An 8,103-nucleotide genomic window follows, 5' to 3' on the forward strand; every position below is an offset into this window, starting at 1 on the left:
GTCGCCAATCAATTTTAGCTTCAAATTGAATGTTTCAACGTTACTTATATATATGGCTGTGGTTAATGATATTTTAAATGGTGATATATTAGTATTAAAATATAAAACGAAATATTTTTTAATATAAACATTTTAAGATTGAAAGAATATAAAATTAATCAGTCAATTTAATATCAGCTTTTTTCGGATCATCATACAAAAAGTTTCAAAAACTTATATATATGTTCACTAACAAGATTTCTACAACACAAACTAACAAAAAGTTTAGTTTTAAAGAAAAATCACAATGTCAACATCTAAATTTGCTTTCTTTTGTATCGTCTTGGTTTTTTTTGCTACTTTTCATGAATGTATGTCGTACATAACTTACTTTCCAATGCTTTATGATCATTATCATTAAAACTATAATCATTTTAACTGTTTTATTTTGAAATTTTTATACAGGTGTCAAAAAAGTTGATGCAGCTGCACTAACATGCACTAGATTACCAAATTCTAATTGGTGCTGCAACACAACACCGAGAAGGTGCCGCGGCAGCAAAGTGGAGTGTGACGCGATTTGTAAACCCAAACGCCTCTGAATTTTTCAGAAGAGAATTTCTATACTTATATATTCTAAATTTTCTTTTACCTCTATTATTATTATTACTGAAAATAATAAATAGGAAGTCATGTTCTAGAGGAGCATCTAGTACTGTTGGGTTTTCTTCGAATAGCTGAAATTGTTTTTATTGTTAATTCTGACTTTCTGCAATTGTATTTAATAAGTTTATAATTTCAGATATAATAATTTGAATCGATTAAGTTATTCTTTGGTATATTTGGTGATATCTTTTTTTTGACAACAGGTTATATATTCTTCTCAATATAAATTATTTTTTATTTTGAATTTATTTAGCTTAAATCATGCTACTGTAATTGAATTTAGTTTGATTACTTCTTTTAGATTAGAACATATATTTATATTTATGTATAAGTTAATATATTTTGTTTGCCCTAAATTCAAAAGAGAAAAAGCTCAAATGTTGATTGGTCTAAAGTTACATAAGTGAATGAAATTTGTGATATTTAAACACATCGATCGTTGTAGTTTGAAAACATAATAATAACTAAAATCTAATAAGTATTATTGTAAGAGTTTGTCAATTACCTTGAATAGGACACATAAAAACCTGATTTTTAAATAATATTATATTTGTTTTGTTTGAGGGTTTATTGAGCTGACACGTGGCGTTAATTGTCTTATGCTCAATAGTACGTGGATGCGGTAGAAAAGGGGTAAGTCAATTTTATTATTATATATATAATCATTTGTACACAAAGAAAAAAAAGAGAAATATTGTATTGGAAAATAAATAAATTAATAAAACAAAGACAAATATTGATTTGTGAAATAAATAAATAAAGTAAAAATGAATTTTGATAAATACCTTTCTGTAGTATTTATTTGTTGTTCAAGTCCTCATTTGAATCCGCCAAATGTGCATCCTCTCCTAGAAAAATGATATACAATTGATTGTATTTTGTTCAACGGTCCTTTTGTTATTTATTTCCTAATATTTTTATCGCTGTCGCACAAGAAAACCAATAAGGCGCAAGTCAGATTTCAGGTCAAAACAAATTAGGTTGAAATGCATCACATGATTTTGTTTTCAGAAAGTCCCCTTGGTATCAACTTTGTTTTCAGAAGGTTGAGTTTGTTTCTTTCACATAAAATTGGATGAGAAAAATCCTCTTCAGCTTCGATAGTAACGTAATGTATGCATGTTTTTAGCGTTAAACATATATTTAAATGCTGATATGGCTATATATATATGTTGAAGTTTAATCAATTATTTCAAACTGTCACATGTATTTGTCGCTTTTTATTATATATTTATGTTACTGAATTTTTGTTTGATTATTAAAAGAAATAATGCATGAAACAACATATTTGAAATTTATTTGTATTTAATTTATTTGTATATTTAGTTTAAGATGTGTTAATTATTATATTTGTATTAGCATTTTACTAATGTTAACTCGTTCTGTCAACATATTATAACATATATATTTTATATTTATGAAAACAAAATATATTAATTTATGGACTTATATAAATATCATATTTAATTGAATATAATAAATTTATTTTTCAACGGATTTGTTAGAATTTTGCATATAAATATGTATATATTTTCTATTTTAAAAAATAAATCAAAAGATATTATGATTAAAGAACTGGTGGGCCTTTATGCAACCAATCACATGTTTTGTCGTGTGTGGTATATTATAATTTTCCCTTCTACTACCAACCTTTTACAAAACTTTTATAGTATTATGGCCAATGGTTTTTTTTGTTTCTACTGTTTTTTTTTTGTTTTAGTGATCATGAAGGAAGAGTCATCCATCTCAAATATGAGTTGATTGAGTTCTATCATAAGAAAGAGTCATCCATCTTTGTTAGGAACTCATGTAAAAGAACATAAAACAGGAAAGAGTTATCCATCTTTGTTAGGAACTCATGTAAAAGAACATAAAATAATATGAACTTTTAGTATACACAATTTGTTACAGTTTGTATGTGAGAAAGATAGGAAACTTAGTGAGCGGCTCAAAAACCCAACTCAAGTTCACACATAAAAGACACTTTTGCAACAACAAAAAATTGAACATATAAGATCTGTCGATGGAGTCCACTCTGTTTTTAGATTTTAATGTTATGCATAGTTCGTGAATCAATATATGAAAATAGCAAGCCAATGTATTGCACCTTTGACTTCCCTATGAGCATAGATGATAGTGTCTGATTCAAAGGCATTGAATCATTGCTTCTCATTCGACTTCTCTCTCATAACTCTTTTTTCTCTTACCATTATATGTTCATTCAACACTTTGTCAAGTACAAAAATATAAGACAGTCCGAAGCATTTTTTTTTCAGTTCATGGTTTTTGATATGAGCTGTGAAAAATCTTTCCTAGCTTGCTTCAGAAATTTTCATCTCCAATTTAGCTCTCGTTTTCTTTTGCTTCCTTACTTTAGATGGATCCTCGACATTTTCAGACTTCTCGTCTTTTTTGCCTCTTTTGTTCTCCTTTGACTTTGCAATTTTCTCCTGCTATCTTTAGTTTCCTTGGGTTGGTCACTGATAACAGAAGGCTTCTCCATATCTTCAATGGCAGCAGTTTCATCATCATCATCATCATCATCATCATCTTGTTCTACAGTTTCTACGGTTTCGTCATTATCTTTCTGAAGAACGTTTTGTGTTGCCAATTTTTTTATAGATACAACTGATGGTATCTCATGAATTTAATCACCCTGTTGCGCTCGCTAAACGGTGTTCTCTATCTGGGTGTAGTATCTATAAGATACCTCCAAAAAAAAAATACAGTCTACACAAAAGATCATACTCTCAGTTCTACGAATCATTAATATATTTTTCCTTTTTTTAGAAGACATAGACTTGTACATCCATCTCTTTAAAGTCGGCGTCTCCAACACCTACAATGAGGATTGATAACGGCAAATCTGATGCACTGACTAACGTGGCTTTGTTTTTTTTAAGGTCTGTTTTAACACCATCATGAAACAACTTTTTCTAATGGCTGTCTATAAACAATGTCTAATTTCGTTATGTTACGCTTCCTGATGTTTTTTACGTACTCACCGGGATGATTCGTAAGACAGTGATGATTAGTAAACCTAATATCTCTGTGGATCTTGAGATAGAGACTGACTGGCTATGAGGATTGATAACTGCGATGATGATACAGATGAGATATTGTTCCATTATCCTCCTGCAGAAAGGTACGCACAAAAAATGAGTATTGAGTTGAAGGAAAGCTTTTGAGGCAGACCAATACATCAAGTAAACCAGAGAAAGATATTTATTCAAAATGATATGATTAGACATGTGAATGATATCCAAAAATCACACAAATCAGCAGTTTGACTACAAATTGAGATTAAAACCAAGTTAGGGTTAATGTTCGGTTCTAATCACAAGGGAAGAAAAAAAAAGAAGGATGCTTTTTGTATTACCTTATAAATAATCTGAGAGGGAGAACGACGTTGTTGGCGAGTAAACTGATACGTTTGGGCTTAGGACAAACGACAAAATCCTTGCTGTAATCAAATTCCATCATCTCCTTGAGAGACATGGATGTATTTTGTCGAAGGTTGTAAATTCATATTTTTCATCTTTGATCCACAGAAGAACGCCATGAATAGGGTTCCAACCACACAAAAATCTAATCTTCGATCGATCCTTCACAAGACTTCGGTAAAAATCTATAGACAAAAGATCTGAGAAAAGTTACAAGCTTTGACAGCGTTTCAAAGTAACATGCATCAAGATAAACAAACAAAATCATAGATTAAGATTTCGTGATATTTATTAGGTTACTACGATGATACATTCAATCAAATATTTAAAGTAGCTCTAATTAAAAAATATCACACATTTAAAAGAGTTGTGACTTCTGTTTTAATAACATAGATAGACAGATAATAGCAAATCATGTTTACTAGTGTTGTCTGCTATTTTTTTATATTTCTTTGAAGAGCTCAAATTGTTTTTCTTTTTGTTTCTGACTTTCTGCAATTGCATTTAATAAATTTATATATGTTTTAGAAAGAAAATAAATAAATTCATAATTAAGTTTTTAAGTTTTATTTTTTGTAAATAACTGAAAATACATGATTTGGTGTTTATATATTTCACAGGGTAAGTTGGTAATGTTGGTTTTTTAGATATCAACAAAGTTATTCATGAGGAAAATTTGAGATTTAAAAAAAAATTAAAAGGAGTCCTCCAATAATGTGATTGTAAAATTTTCAAAAATTATATATTTCTATTTTTATAATTATACAATTTTTATTACTAAAACTTTTTCAAATTTATAAAATTTTAATCATAATATCATTAATTAATTTTATATATCTACAAATTTCAGAAAAACTGTTTTAGTTTTACTTTTGGATAATTATACAATTTTTATATCAAATTTTTATATTAATTTTATACAAGTTGATTTATTATATTTTAACCGAAGGAAATAGATAAAAAATCTATCTAAGATTATAATTTTAAATATATACATATCTACTCTTAAATTTAAATTTAAGTAAACCAAATTATTTATTTTATCTAATTTTTATGTTTAATTAAATCAAAATGTATATTAAAATATTGATGCACATGGTGAAAAAAACACCTAGTTATTATTCGATGATGAGTTTAAACTTTTCTTAACTCTAAGATGAATCTTCCAATAATGGTTACACTGTTACTCGTATTACATTTATGTTGCATATTGGCACTTAAGTGACTGTCACTTAAAATGTGCCATTTTGATATCCAATAAATTTGGCATTATTTTTAGTCAAATATGTAATTTATCTAATGTTATATTCAGTAATAGTCTATGCTATCTTGATACGATATATATTAACGAATTTTATATTTGTCATATGTTGAAGATAATATTTTATTTATATATTAATCTATAAAATTTACATCAAATTTTTTAGAAATATTATATGAAATAGAACCTATTAAAATGTTCCATTCCAATAGATTCATATCATATTCTCAAAATAGCCATAAATTAATCTATTAAAATTTTATATTTTTTTTTCTATTTATGAGAAATTAGTAAATAACAAAATTGGTAGCTTATCCATCGCTGAAGTGATTTAAGTTACATATCGAATGTTTCAACAATACATGTATGGCTGTGGTGTTTTATTAAAAAAATCATATATGGCTGTGGTTAATTGATATTTTACGTGGTGATATGTTGTATAAAAACAAAAATAAAATTTTGGAAAATCTTTTAAAAATAAATATTTTAGAATAGAAAGAAAATAAAACCAACCAGTCAATTTACTTTTAGCTTTTTCCGGATCTTCATACAAAAAAATTTCAAAGACTTATATATGTTCACATATAAGGTTTTGTATATCACACAAACTAACAAAACGTTTATTTGCAAAGAAGAAATACAATGTCAACATCAAGATTTGCTTTATTTTGCATCGTCTTGGTTTTCCTCGGTAGTTTTCATCAAGGTTGATATCACTCAAATTATCCTAAATAGTGAATTACTCTCTCAAATAAGAGGTTCAGTTGCAGTACTTAGGGATCGAATCCACAAGGAGCTAGGGAACCTATTAAATCTAGTCAGGTTATTAATTCTAGGTATTTGTTGTTTTATGGTTTAAGAGTAAATAGCAATCCTAATTGAGCAAGTCTATTGCTCGACTAACAAGAAGATTGGGGGTGTAACTTTATTGGAAGATATTAGATGCAGGGTTTCCATTCAGGTGTTAGAGATTATAATCTTATAGATGCCAAACAGTTGCATGCATGATATATTAGAGCTCAACTCCTTAATCACAGTGATCAGCGATGTCAATGTTTCACCAGTTAACTAACTAGATCTTGGATCTCAACTGTCGCCTTTTGATCACAAGAAAGTGTCGATCGATACACCTTCCGTAATATCGATCGATTGTCAGAAGATAATATAAGACAATATCGATCGATAGCTTCTAGCTAAGCCCTAGGCGCGGGTTGATAATGCTCACTAGTCTCCTAGATCAGCGGTTAGCCCTCTCTAGCAGTCCTAGCATGACAGATTAGATTCAGGACAGGATGATCAAGGATGCTTGACACATGCAAATTCCTAGGTTCATGTTCTAGTTAGCAAGGCTAAAACAAGCATTAAGAACAATCAATCAATGAATATCACAATTCAGCAAATCTATAGTTGGGGCTAATCCCTCTAACCTATTTGAACCCTGAATCTAACAAGTAAACTACTCAGACATAGCTAATCAATTCATGACACAAAATATAGATAAAAACTGCATAGAATAGAATAGATGAATCAATGGAGTTCTAATCACAAATCTCTCTATGATTTTCTCTCCTAAAACTCTCTCTTCTCTCTCGCTGAAAGTAAGAATACCATGGTGGCTCAAAAACTCTTTGCCTCCTAATACTTAGGCAAGTATATAACTATTAGGTTAAAAACTCGTCAGGGGTAATCTTTTAATTTGGTGAAGCCTTTGGTCTAAAGTCGGCTGGAACCAAGTCGCGCATCTCGCGTCTCGACATCGATCGATGGTACAGGATGTACATCAATCGATAATAATTTCAATCATCGAGGCTTCTCTTCCGTATCGATCGACGGCACTGGATGTGCATCGAACGATTGCTTCTTCTTCGTATCGACCTCTAATGGTAAGCTCGGATGAAATCTCTTTTAAGCTCCTAAATGCTCCATAATCATCACTTTACTCCAAGATACTGCTGAAGCTGAAAACATACCTAATAGGATAGAATATATAATATATAGATAGTAAAACAGTTATATACCATAGATGAAAATGGGTCAAATCTATGGTATATCAACTCCCCCAGACTTACCTTTTTGTTTGTCCTCAAGCAAAACAAACAGACAGTCTCTCTAAAAGAGGTTTGAAAATAGCAGAGACTCGCAGATTTAAAACATAGAAATCATCACCTCTACAATTTCGCAAACCACATCTAAAAAGTCCTAATAACAAAAGCACATTATGCAATATCCTAGCTTAGCAACCAAATTCAACTAGTTTACAACTCAGCAAATCTTGTCTGACATTCCCCTCTACTAACCTCATTTCTTATCATAAATATAAAAGTGCATGCTTTACCTTGGGAGTGTCGATCACAGGATGCAAGGATTTTCAGACAAGTATCTGGAACTGCAGGTAAAAGTTAGCTCCTAATTTCTCTCTTGAGTCAAAGTCTGCTTCCATTGCAGGATCAGTGATCAAGATTGGACAGGCTTCCATGAATCAAGACTTAATGTTGGTTGCCACCAAGCCATGTTCACTTATGTTTGACCTATATCCAAGAATTCTTTGTGAAGCGAGCCTTGAAGATTGCCGCCTCCAAGTCCCGTTCGAATTCTTTTATTGGAATCTTTATGAATCAAGCCTTAATGGTTTTAGCCACCAAGTCCTGTTCAGACTCCTCCTAACTAGATCCTAAGTCCTAATTAAGTAATAAATGTCGGATTTTTTTTTATTTTAGATAAAAAAAACTAACTAACTACTCTAGGGTCGAAATA

The 8,103-nt window shown here is 30.0% G+C and overlaps 1 long non-coding RNA gene across 1 annotated transcript; it reads left to right on the forward strand.

Annotated features, from left to right (window-relative positions):
• Positions 1 to 252: 252 nt before the first annotated feature.
• Positions 253 to 804, forward strand: LOC106302490. The gene is made up of 2 exons (XR_001262447.1): positions 253 to 350; positions 445 to 804. It is a non-coding gene; the product is annotated as an uncharacterized LOC106302490 (long non-coding RNA).
• Positions 805 to 8,103: the final 7,299 nt, after the last annotated feature.

Source organism: Brassica oleracea, chromosome C1 (assembly GCF_000695525.1).
Source record: "Brassica oleracea var. oleracea cultivar TO1000 chromosome C1, BOL, whole genome shotgun sequence".
Lineage (NCBI taxonomy): Eukaryota > Viridiplantae > Streptophyta > Magnoliopsida > Brassicales > Brassicaceae > Brassica > Brassica oleracea.